This window comes from Carlito syrichta, unplaced genomic scaffold (genome assembly GCF_000164805.1).
Source record: "Carlito syrichta isolate Samal-C Ts95f unplaced genomic scaffold, Tarsius_syrichta-2.0.1 Scaffold316145, whole genome shotgun sequence".
Lineage (NCBI taxonomy): Eukaryota > Metazoa > Chordata > Mammalia > Primates > Tarsiidae > Carlito > Carlito syrichta.
The window spans coordinates 238278-251782 of record NW_007260241.1 but is presented as its reverse complement, the minus strand read 5'-3'; positions in this window follow the sequence as shown (position 1 = coordinate 251782).

Genomic DNA, 13505 nt, shown 5'->3' with positions numbered 1-13505 from the left:
AGGCTGGAGGGCAGTGACACACTCACGCCCACCCCAGCGTCAACCTGCTGGGCTCCAGCGATCTTTCTGCCTCAGCTTTCCGAGTAGCCAGAGCTACAGGTGCACACAGTCACACCCAGCTACTTTTTAATTTTATTGTAGAGACGAGGTCTCACCAAGTTGCCCGGGTTGGTCTCGAACTCACGGGCCCAGGCAATCCACTCACCTCGGCCTCCCAAAATGCTGGGATGACAGGCTGAGCCACCGAACCCGGCCTATACAGTTATTTTAAGGGAGTTAAATACGTGTGGGGCATTTGGAACAGTGAGTGGCCCATAGTAAATGTCATATAGACGTTAGTTAATATAGTTGTCATAAAATGAGCATTCCAGGTAAGAGTAGGTTAGGGCATGCCAATGCCCAGTATATTCTGAAACCACCCTGAAGCCTGACCAAGATCTGTGCACCATGCAATGAAATCCCCTCTTGCCGAGTCCTTTGCAAATACTTGGGTTGATTCTTTCTGGATGTCTAGCCACCTTCCTTGAACTCAACTCTACCATTCCTGGTACCCAAGGCCCATATTATTAGAATAACAGTGAAGGGGAATAAACCCTGAGCTGGCAGTCAGCAGACCCAGGGTGCAGTTATTCCTCTGCTGAGTCACCCGCCAAAGTCACTTCCCCATCCTGGCCCTGTCACTCCTGGCATCACAGGAGAGGCTTGGCCTAGATGACCTCTAAGCATCACCTCTGACAACTTTGACCTGTGACATTTTGTTGTCCTATTACAACATTTTCGGTGGCCTGTTACCCTTTCCACTTGAATGTCTTTACTGCTGAGATAAAGCGCAAGAGGACTTCATTTGTGATCTCACGTGCCCTCGGACATCTTGACCTGGACCCTCCTTGCAGGTTCCTCCACCTCTCATCACCTCTCCCATCATTTGATGAGCCTTCTAGCATTTCCTGACCCCTAAGGATGGTCCCACTCTGCTCTTGGTCCCCAGCGCGAAGCCAGAGCCACCTTTGATGCCCCTGCGTGTTGCTCTCTGCACCTCTTTCCTGTCTCCTCCCTGCTGTTTTTGAGCAAGTTACTTGTGTTTGGGCTCTTCTCGACTCTTCCTGGATTCGTGCTTCTCAAATCTTATGTGCACCAGTGTCATCTGTGGATCCCGTTCAGACGTAGATTCTGATGCTGTAGGTCTGAGGCAGCCGGAGGTTCTACATTTCTAAAAAGCTCCTAGGTGATGCAGAAGCTGCTGGTCCCCAACCACACTTTGAAAAGCAAAGCACGTAGTCTTTTTCTTTCTTTTTGAGTCAGAGTCTCACTCTGTGGCCCAGGCTGGAGTGCAGTGGCAGGCTCAAGGCCACCCGGCGTCCACCTGCTGGGCTCAGGCATTCCTTCCACCTCAGCCTTGCAAGTAGATGGAACTACAGGCGCTTGCTACCATGCCTTGCCAAGTGGCCCGGGCTGTTTTCAAACCTGTGGGCTCAGGTAATCCCCTCACCTTGGCCTTCCAAAGTGCTGGGATTATAAGCTTGAGCCACCGCACCCAGCCTAGTCTTCTAAGGAACGCCTCAGAAGCCAGATGTTTTTCTTTTTAATCCAGTTTTCAGGTTAGTATTCCTAAACTTGCTGCTGCTTCCTGCTAAAATATTATGGCTGGCATAACTCTGAATAAAGACTCTTCGCCGTGTAATTCCAACCTGTGTTTCTGCCTCGACTCCCACAATCCCTAGCCTACACCAAGCTATCTAAACAGCCTACATTTAAGCCGACTTGTTGCTTTCAGGATGCATTTTTCACTTTCTATCTTCATGTTTTGCTTGAATTCTACTCTTTTCTTGAAATGCCATCTTCCTCCTTTGATTTCTGTTGCCAAAATCTTATAAATCCTTAAAGACCTGAAACAAATACCACTTAGTCCACAAAACATTTCCGCTTCCTTGAAATTCATCCTCTCCTCTCGAGCCTCATGGAGCTTTGTTTACTTTGTGATAGCTCACGTTCTGCTTTGTATTTTATGTTTATGCATCTGCCAATTCTCCCATCAGACAGTGGTCTACTTGAGGGAATGCTTCAAAGCTGGAAAGAACTGTCTAGAACAAATGAACAGAAGCACTCTTTCCCTTGTTATTCAAACTCATACAGGCTGAAAATATGAAACAAATTCAAAAAGGCTTAGATAGCTTCATACAGCATCAAGCTCTTGGCCATTCTTGAGGGTGACTAGGACTTTTGGGGCATCCCTCTCACAATTTATGCCTTTAGCCTGTAATTCCTGAGTACCACTTCTGTGTAAGACCCCATGCTGAGGCTGTGGCAGGACCCAAAGAAGAAGGCCAGCATCCTGAGGTTCCTGCCATCTGGCTGGGAGATGGCAAGGGGACCACCGAGAGGGCTTCCGCCACAAGTGACCGGGGCTCCTGCCTGAGGCTGAGTCCTGGACCAGAAGAGCTGTGAGTCTGGTCTGCAACGTAATTGTTGTGCTCTGAAAGCTTATGGCTCTGGGGATAGCATACTTATGAAGCCAACACCATGAGGATATGCCTAGAAATGTGCTTTCTACATAATTCCCAGTCTCTGTATTTGATAGCATCCCTTTCCAGCATTTATAGCCACCACCTGTGCTTTCATTATTTACTCTAATGTGTTTGTCTGAGGCCGACACACTTAATTTCACAGCGACTCAAGGAAAACCGGGAGTTTGTCTCATTTGCTTACAAGTGTCTGTCCTAGGAGGAAGGCTCTTGACACAGCCATCGCCTGTGTGAGGAGGAAGATCCTTGGCCGCTAAGGTCAGAAAATGTTGACATAGCATCCCTAATGCTTGTTGATGAGGATAGGTGAAGACTAGTTAGTTCTGCCTCTCCTGGGAAATTACATTGTTCAAGAGCCTATATATGTGATTTCCCAACATTTCTCTCTCCCATCTGAAAAATCAAGAATATTAGACCTTGAGAGCAGTTTAGAGATTGCTCAGTCCATTCCCTCTTGTCTTCCTCAGTGAGGAAACCAACCCGTGATCACACAGTTGCTTGGCGGCAGAGGCTTCAGCTTAAGTCTTCTGAGTCTAAGGCTTAACGTCGTTATGGCCCTGGGGTCTATGTCTTTGCGGATTTTTAGCTTAGCTCCACTTATAAGTGCGAACATGTGCAGTTTGATTTTCTGTTCCTGAGTTAGTTCACAAAGGATGACAACATTTCATTAATTTTGATAGCTGACTAGTATTCCATAATATATATACACCACATTTTCATTATCCACTGATCAGTTGATGGGTATTTGGGTTGATTCCACGTCTTTGCAACTGTGAATTGTGCTGCAATGAGCATGCAGGTGCAGGTGACTTTTTCACATAGCGGCCTCTGTTCCTCTGGGTTGATACCTGACAATGGGATTGCTGGATCAAGTGGTAGTTCTACTTTTAGTTCTTTGAGAAGTCTCCATACTGCTTTCCATAGAGGTTGTACTAATTTACACTCCCAGCAACATGGTGTTTAAGTATTCCCTTCTCTCTGCATCCATGCCAACATCTGTTGTTTTTGTTTCGTTTTTATTTGTTTTATTTTTTATAAAGGCCATTCTGACTGGTGTAAGGTGGTATCTCACTGTGGTTTTAATTTGCATTTCCCTGATGATGACTGACGTTGAGCATTTTAATTTTTTTATTATTTTATTTTATTTTTGAGTTGCAGTCTCACTCTGTTGCCCAGACTGGAGTGCAGTGGCTGCTCCTGGCCACTGCAGCCTCAACCTGCTGAGCTCCGGCAATCCTTCTGCCTCAGTCTTCCGAGTAACTGGAATTACAGGCATGCGCTATCACGCCCGGCTGATTTTTTTATTTATTGTAGAGATGAGGTCTTGCCAAGTTGCCCAGGCGGGTCTCGAACCCATGGGCTCAGGCAATCCACTCACCTCAGTCTCCCAAAGCGTGGGATTATAGGCTAAGCCACCGAGCCCAGCTGCATTTTTAAAATATGTTTTTTGGCTGTTGATAGATCTTCTTTTGAGAGATGGCTGTTCGTGTCATTTGCCCACTTTGTAATGGGGTCATTTGCTTTTTTCTTGCTGATTTATTTGAGTTCTTTGTAGATTCTGGATATTGGTTCTTTGACAGGTATATAGTTTGTAACTTTCTTTTCCATAGGGTACCTATTTGCTCTGTTGATTATTTCCTTTTCTGTACAGAAGCTTTTTACTTTAATTAAGTCCTACTTGTTTATTTTTCTTTTTGTTGCTTTTGCTTTTGGGGTTTGATCCATAAACACTTTGCCTAGGTTAATGTCCAGAAGAGTTATTCTTAGGTTTTCTTCTAGGATTTTTATGGTTTCAAGTCTAACATTTAACTTTTTAACCCATCTGGATTCTCTATTTGGTTCCATTGGTCCATGTGTCTGTTCTTGACTAGTACCATGCTGTTTTGGTTACTACAGCCTTGTAGTATAATTTGAAGTCAAGTAATGCCTCCAGGTTTGTTCTTTTTTGCTTAGACTTGTTTTGGCTATTCTGGCTTCTTTTTGATTCCATATTAAATTTAGAATTATTTCTTTCTAATTCTGTGAACAATGACATTGGTAGTTTGATAGAGATTGTATTGAATCTGCAGATTATTTTGGATGATATGGTCATTTTAACAAGGTTGATTCTTCTAATCCATGAACATGGGATGTTCCTCTATTTGTTTGCGTCCTCCACAATTTCTTTCATCAGAATTTGGTAATTCTCCTTGTAGAGATCTTTTACCTCCTTGGATAAACATATTTCTAGGTATTTCACCTTTTTGGCTGTTACTGTAAATAAAATTGAGTTCTTGATTTGATTCTCAGCTTGGTCACTATTGGTGTATGGCAGCGCTACTGATTTGTGTTTGTTGATTTGAATCCTGAAACTTTACCAAATTCATTTATCAAGTCCAGAAGTCTTTTGGAGGAGTCTGTAGGATTCTGTAGGCATAAGAGCATATCATTAGCACACAGTGATAGTTTGATTTCTTCTTTTCCAATTTGGATACACTTTACTTCTTTTTCTTGCCTGATTGCTATGGTTATGACTTCCAGTACTATGTTGAAAAGCAGTGGCAAAAGTGAGCATTCTTGCCTTGTTCTAGTCCTGAGGGGAAATGCTTTCAACCTTTCTTCATGCGGTTTGTCATATATGGCTTTTATTATTTTGAGGAATCTTCCCTCTATGCATATTTTGCTGAGGTTTTTTACCATGAAGGGATGCTGGATTTTATCAAATGCTTTTGCTGTGATATTGATATGATCATATGATCTTTGTTTTTAATTCTATTTATGTAGTGGATCACCTTTACTGACTTGCATATGTTGAAGCACCCTTTTATCACTGGGATAAAACCTACTTGGTTGTGGTGTATTATTACTATTATTTTATGTGCTGTAGAATTCAGTTTGCTAATATATTGTTGAGGATTTTTGCATCAATATTCATACCAGGTATTGGTCTGTAGTTTTCTTTTTGTCATCATTGCGTCTTTTCCTGATTTTGGTGTCAGAGTAATATTGGCCTTGTAGAATGAGTTAGGAAGGATTCCCGTCCCTTCCATCCTGTGGAATAGCTTCAAAAACTGGTACCAGTTCTTTGAGGTCTGGTAGAATTTGACTATGCATTCATAAGGTCCTGGACTTTTTTTTTTTTTTTTTGGCGGGAGACTTCTAATTACTGTTTCAATCTTGCTACTCATTGCTAGTCTGTTCAGGGTTTCTATTTCTGATTCAAGGTTGGGGGTTTGTATATGCCCAACAATTGATCCATTTCCTCTAGATTGTCTAGTTTGTTTGCATAGTGGTGTTTATAGTAGTCTTGGATGATTTTTAAAATTTCCATTGTATCAGTTGTAATGTCCATTTTTATTTCTGATTGTGCTAATTTGAGTCTCCTCACTTCGTTTCTTAATTAATCTAGCTAGTGGTCTATCAGTTTTGTTTATCTTTCAAAGAAGCAACATTTTGTTTCATTGATCCTGTGTATTTTAATTTTTTAACTTTAATTTTTTTTTTTTAAAAGCAGGATTTTTTTTTTTTTTTTGAGTTGGAGTCTCACTCTGTCACCCAGACTGGAGTGCAGTGGCCACTCCCGGCCACCGCAGCCTCGACCTGCTGGGCTCCGGCAATCCTTCTGCCTCAGTCTTCCGAGTAGCCGAAATTACAGGCGCACGCTACCACGCCCGGCTGATTTTTTTTTTTATTTTTTATTTATTGTAGAGATGAGGTCTTGCCTGCCCAGGCGGGTCTCGAACCCGCAGGCTCAGGCAATCCACCCACCTCAGCCTCCCAAAGGCATGGGAATACAGGCTGAGCCACCTAGCCTGGCTAAAAGCAGGATTTATTGAGAGGAGAGGAAAGCTCACGTAGTGAGAAGGGACCCAAGGGGTTTGCCCATATTTTTATTTTAATTTCATTTAGTCCTGCTCTGATCTTTGTTATTTCTTTTCTTCTACTACCTTTGGGTTTATTTTGTTCATGTTCCCCTAGTTCCTTGCGGTATGATGTTAGGTTGTCAATATGCAATCTTTCAGTCTTATTAATGTAGACCTTAAGCACTATGAATTTTCCTTTGAGCACAACTGTGGCTGTGTCCCAGAGGCTTTGATAACCTGTTTCATTTTTTGGCATGCATTTCAAGGAATTTTTAAATTTTCATCTTGATTTCGTTGTTGACCCAAGGATCATTCAAGAGCAAATTGTTTTACTTTCATGCTTTTGTTTGGATTGAGTTCTTCACAGAGTTTATTTCTAGTTTTATACCACTGTGGTCTGAGAAGGTACTTAATATAATTTTAATTCTTTTGATTTTATTGAGACTTGATTAGTGGCTTATAATATCTTCTATCTTCTAATAAAAAATATTTATTTTGTAGTTTTGGAATAGAATGTTCTGTAGAGGTCTGTTAGTTCCATTTGCTCTAGAGTCTGGTTTAACTCCAGTGTTTCTTTGTTAACGTTCTGCCTTGATGATTTTTCTATTGCTGTCAGTGGAGTGTTGAAGTCTCCCACTATTTTTGTGTTGCTGTCTATCTTTTTTTTTAGGTCTAGTACAATTTGTTTTATAAAGCTGGGACCTCTGGTGTTAGGAGTATATATATTTAAAATTATGATGTCTTCTTTTTGGCTTGATTTCTTTATCATTATATAACAACCATCTTTGTCTTTTTTACTGTTGTTAATTTAAAGTCTGTTTTATCTGATATGAGAATGCTTACTTCTGCTCATTTTTGGTTTTCATTTGCATGGAATTTTTTTCCCCACCTCTTCACCTTAGTCTATAGGAGTCTTTGTGAGTTAAGTGGGTCTCTTGAAGGCAGTAGCTATTTGGGGTGTGTGTGTGTGTGTGTGTGTGTGTGTGTGTGTGTGTGTGTGTGTGTGAATCCATTCTGCCAGTCTATATTTTTTAAGTGGGACATTGAGGCCATTTACATTCAGAGTTAATAATGACATGTAAAGTACTAGTTGTTATACAGTTGCTTTATTTATTTATTTATTTTCTGTATTGTGTTGGTGTTTTATGTAAGCTTTATGATTTCCAGCATTTTTCTACCGGTATATTTCAACCGTTTGTTTCTGTAACTAGAACTCCTTTAAGCATTTCTTGTAGAGCCTTTCTAGTGGTGACAAATTCCCTCAGTGTCTGCTTGTCTACAAAGGACTTCATTATGGAACTTAGTTTTGTAGCATACAGAATCCTTGGCTGACTGTTATTCTGTTTGAGGAGCTTGAAGATGGGGCCCCAGTCCCTTCTGTCTTGTAGGGTTTTTTCTGAGAAGTCTGCTGTTAGTCTGAATGGTTTACTTTTGAAAGTTATTTGATGATTTTGTCTTGCTCTTCTTAAAATTCTTTCCTTCACATTAACTTTGCATAAACAGACGAGTATATGCTGCAGGGATGACCTTTCTGCAATGAAACTTCTGAGGGTTCTTTGGGATTCTTGTATCGGGATGTTTAGATATAAGTCCAGAGAAGTTTTCCTTCATTATTCTTTCAAACAGGTTTACCAAATTCTGTTGACTTTTCTTCTTCCTCAGGATCATCTGTGGTTCTTAGCTTTGGGTGTTTTACATAATCCCACATTTCTTGGAGACATTGTTTTGTTCTATTTATTCCTTTTTCTTTATTGTTGTGTAATTGGGTTAATTCAAAAGCCTTGTCTTCAAGTTCTGAGATCCATTCTTCTGCTTGTTCTAGTTTACTGCTAAAGCTTTCTACTGCATTTTGTACTTCCCTAAATTACTATTTTACTTCCAGAATTTCAGCTTGGTTTTTTTTTAAGGTGTTTATCTCTTTGGAGAATTGTTCATTCATGTTCTGAATAGTTTGGGGTTTTTTGTTGTTTTTTTTAATTTCTTTATGCCGGTTTTAACTTTTCTCCTGAAGTTCATTGATTAATTTTGTAATTAACTGTTTGAATTCTATGTCTGGAATTTCACAAATTTCATTTTTGGGAAGAGTTTATTGTTGTAGAGTTGGTGTGGTCTTTTGGGGGGTGTTGGAGAACTCTGTTTTTTTTTTTTATATTATCAGAATTATTTTTCTGGTTCCTTCTCATTTGGGTAGAACTATTTATTCTTATTTGAGGTTGGCAGGGGGTAAATGTGGGTACTGTAGGGTTTCCTTTATTATATATAGCCTTGGTGTGGTGAGTTTCTCAGTTGCCAGCTATGGCAGTCCTATGCTGTGTACCTGCACCAGCTCAAGGTGTGCTGAATGGCCAGAGTGACTTTAAATGTGGTGTTCACTTCCCCAAAGCTGAGGTATTGTATCCAACATGGTGGCCTGTACTATTGACCTCTGACCTGGAGGTGGTGCTGGTGGGAGAAAGCCAGCTGGAATGTGACTGCAGGGGTTCCCTTTGGCACATGTGGCACCAAGGAAATTGGCCAGCCTAGGTCAGGGGCGGAACTCTGAGGATTTCCCAAATTCTCTGTTTTCAGCCTTTGGGAGAGTGCAGAGAAAGAAGCTGAAGCACCCCACAAGTGTGTACTCTTGGCTACCCCAGTGGGCATTGGGAGGAAGTCCCAGGCCACTGGGGGGAATGCTGTTTGGCAGGGCAGGCACAGAAGAGTTCACAGAGGAGTGAGAGGTTGCTATGGCAATGCATCCCACCATGCTCTGCCCTGGCCTTAGGCAATCCGCTCTCTGAATGTCAAGGTACAGCTGGCCTCAGAGCCTCAGGTGTTCTCAGGCAACTCACCCAGCCAGGAGCTGTCTGCAGCTGTGGAGTCTGCCCCTGGGGCTATTCCCTCTGAGGCCAGCCACTCTACCTTGCAAGGGTTGAGTGCCTGGGAAATGATGGCAGGCACGGCTCAAGGCTTTCGTCTTTCCTGCATCACCCCACGCACGGCAGGGCACTGCTGTGGGTACAGCAGTTTCCCGTGAGGGACTAGAGTCCCACAAGGCTCAGGGAGCCCTTCAGGTCTGTAGCAGGAGCACAGAACTCCTGACTTCCTCTCCCTCACCCTCCCCATTGTGTCCAGAGGCTGTGGGAGACTGTGGTGATGCAGACAAGAGTCTGGCCAGTTCCAGCCCCGATGGATGGAATTTTTTCCTCTTCTTTGCTCTCAGTGGTTATTGTCTCTCCTTTGGAGATGTGCTAATAGATCTATTCCTCTCTGGGTGCTGAGGAGACTCTATCTTGGTTTACTCTGTAGGAGAAACTCACTCTAGCTGACTCTTGTCAGCCATCTGAATTCTATCTCCAAGAAAACTGTATATTTCTATTTTGATCTCTCTCTTCTCTGTGGTGTGCAGGTACTGTATATTTGGTGCTCTAGATGCCTTATCGCATTTAATTTTCACAACATCACCCCAACTCCAAGAGGCAGGTATTATCCCAATTGTTCATTCATGTCCTGAATGGATTTTTTAAAAATCTCTTTATGTTGGTTTAATTTTTCTCCTGAAGTTCATTGATCAATGTTATAATTAACGTTTTGAATTCTATGTCTGGAATTTCAAAAATTTCATTTTGGGGAAGAGTTTGTTGTAGAGTTGGTGTGGTCCTTTGTGGGTATTGGAGGGCTCTGCTTTTTTTTTTTATATTGTCTGAATTATTTTTCTGGTTCCTTCTCATTTGTGTAGAAACATTTTTTCTTATTTGAGGTTGGCAGGGGGCGAAGGTGGGCACTGTAGGGTTCCCTGCATTATATATAGCCTTGGTGTGGTGAGTTTCTCAGTTGCCAACTGTGGCAGTCCTATGCTGTGTACCTGCACCAGCTCAAGGTGTGCTGAATGGTCAGAGTGACTTTAAATGTGGTGTTCACGTCCCCAAAGCTGAGGTATTGTATCCAATGTGGTGGATAGATGAGAAATCTGAGTCTCTGAAAGGTGAAGTAACTTGTTCAAAAGTGGGTCGCAAGTGTGTAGATTTTGTACTTCGCCCATGACCCCTTTCTCAAGGAAGGACAACCTTACCTGGTGGCCAACGCAAGGGGTCTGGCTTGTTGGTGGTAGAGAGAGGGAGGAAAAATAACAGTCCTTATCCTGACATCAAGGATAAGGGTATCCTTATTCCACCTTGTGGTTTACAGTCTCTTTCTCTCTTATCTCTGAATTTTATTACTCAGCCATTGTGGATTCACACCAAGAAGCTCCCCCATCCCTCTGCTTCCTGGCTCACACCCTTTCTCTGAGACATCTCCACTCCTGGGGCTTCCATTGTCCTGCCTCAGACGGGAGTTGCGCTCTGCTTCAAACCCCGTCTGACTCCCCCTCTTCAGTCACTCCTCAGCAGTTGGCCCCTGGGCCTGCCCCAACAGCGCACAAACTCAGGGCTCGAAATGTGGGACTGTCTCTCTCCCTCTCTCCTTCCCTCTTGGAATTCCCATTTTCTTCCTGATACCTTTACATCTCTCTTTCTTTAACATCCTATATCTCCTTCCAATGTCTTTCTGCTTCATGAAGGCTTCCCTCTTTTCGTTTACTTATTAAAGGAGCACTTAATAACCCCCTACTCTCTGGTAGAGAACAAAGGCAGACACAGTCTGTGCCCCGTGAGACTTATAGTCCTGTGGGCTTGCAATGACTGCTCTGAAGGGAAGGCAATGGACAGGGGCAGGACTTCATATCCTTTTCAGTCTCCCACTCCTTCCATTCAGGAGAAATGAATAACTATCTGGGATGTTCCCCCCCAAGGAAGGAAGATCTGGTGGCAAGATCTGTTAGCATGTATTTGCATCTGGTTCCTGTGAGCCCTGTTGTCAAGGGTCTGGGGTCTTTGCTGCCTGGAACACCTCAAAGGTAGCTGATAATCAAGTGGCCAAACCCAGGTGGGAAAAGTTCCTGGAGCTATCCTGCATGGATGTCAAGCCTAGCCTGAATCAAGCGTCAAGCAGCTGCTTCTCTGGGGGCAGACTGGGTGACACTGGCAGAAATTCCAATTCCCTGGAGCTTGAAAGAAATACACATGGCTCTCTTTAATGTGAATCCAGCTGAAAGCTGACTGGGGAACAAATGACAGCCAATAGCTTGCACTGCTGTGGTTGTGATTCTTCCCTTTGAAGATTTCATGAGAGCTCTCTCTCCAAGAACACCCTATTACACACCGAATGGGTGTGCTTAGCGGTCTGAAAATTGATCGGATAGCATCACGGGAAAATTTTAGATCCGCTCTTATTTCTATTCTTAATAGTATTACTGTAATTTTGATGGCTGGTTAAGTTTCTTATTAAGTGATGAAAAGAGATCGCTTTTAGTATTTCTAGATAAACAGCAGCAGATGAGAGTTGCTCTCTGCTCTACTGCATGCCAGCCACATACACTGCAGCACCCCCCTGGCACACACATCTTCACATCTTACACACGTACAGGAACACACACTGCAAGCACAGCCCTCCGAGGCAATCATGTCCCATCAAGGGCTCTCCCTGCGTGTGGTTTATTTCCTGCTTTTAAGTTCCATTAAGGACCATTTGTGAGTGACTATTTTGTAATGGCTCATACTTGATAAAACCAGCTCAAGAGCAATTTATATGCCCAAGACTAACAGGAAAAAATAGCAAGAAGGTCAAAAACTATGTGAGAAGCAAACCAAAATTATTTTGAAAAAAAGAAGTTTCTAAAAGCAGCAAAAATAAAACAACCTCGTTTTTAAAAAAAAAAAAAAACACAAAACACTACATTTTTAAAAGGTCTGAAATAATTTGATTTTAAAGCAATAAGTTAGGAAAACACAGAAGCATCACTTGTTAAGATCTGATATGTTCTGTCTCACATTTGTTTTTGTTCCTTTATCTTAAGATTTGCTTTTTATATGAACTGGGCAATGTATTTTGTGCTCAGATACTCAGTCTTAACTTCTTTCTAGCACATAAGTGCAGAAAGCAGCATTCTAAAAATACCCTGATGGTCGAACACAACTGTACGGCTCCCAAAACCTCGAACTTTGTTCTCTTGATTTTATTTTATTAAAATCAAATTGAGAAACTTGAATTCTCTGGCCCCCACCTTCTAACACAGAGTGCGGTTTTGGGTGTCATATGATCGGAGCGCAAAATGTTTTGCCTATTCATCAGTTTACACGGTGAGTTGAAATCAGCGCCGCAGCTATTTGAGTGACTTGGCATAAAATGATTTCTAGCCACTCCTTTTTTCTCCTTCATGGCTACCAAATGCCAATTTAGGGCTCATCCAAAGAAAAGGAATATTTCTCTTATTTATTTATTGCTGTGAGTTGGGTTGTCACTCTGTCGCCCACGCTGGAGTGCAGGGGCACCATCATGGCTCACTGGAGCCTCAACCTTCTGGGCTCCAGAGATCCTTTACCTCAGCTTCCTGAGTCGCTGGGACTACAGGTGCATGTCACCACACCAGGCTAATTTTTTTATTTTGTAGAGACAGGGTCTAGGCTGGTCTCAAACTCCTGGGCTCAAACAGTCCTCTCACCTCAGCCTCCCAAAGTGCTGAGATTATAGGCATGAGCCACACTGCTCAACTGGAGTATTGATTTTCAATATGGTTTCTTCTCTGCTGATTTATTTTATTTTTTGAGTTGGAGTCTCACTCTGTCACCCAGGCTGGAGTGCAGTGGCATGCTCATGGCCATTTCAGCTGGTGATCCCTCCGTCTCAGCCTTCCCACGCTACCATACCCGGCTAATTTTTTATTTATTGTAGAGACAAGGTCTTGCCAAGTTACCTGGGCTGGTCTTGAACCCACGGGCTCAAGGAATCCACTCGTCTCGGCCTCCCAAAGTGCTGGGATGACAGGCTGAGCCACCGAGCCTGGCCATTCTCTGCTGATTTTATCGAAGACTGGTAAGGCCATCTTGTCCTGCCTCCGAAAAGCAGGTGCCTCACCTAGGAGGCCAGAAATAGTCACTCCTCAGGACAGACTTGAAGCCCTCGGTTGGCTGAGGCTCCCTGCCTAGCAATCCAGTGCAGAGAAGCAGAGTGACCTACGTCTTCCCACTGACCTACACAAACTCACTGAGCAAAGTCTGCAGAGAAAAATCACCTCCAGACACCCAAACCGCAGACCTACAGCCTCAAGGCTGAAGGCCACGATCAT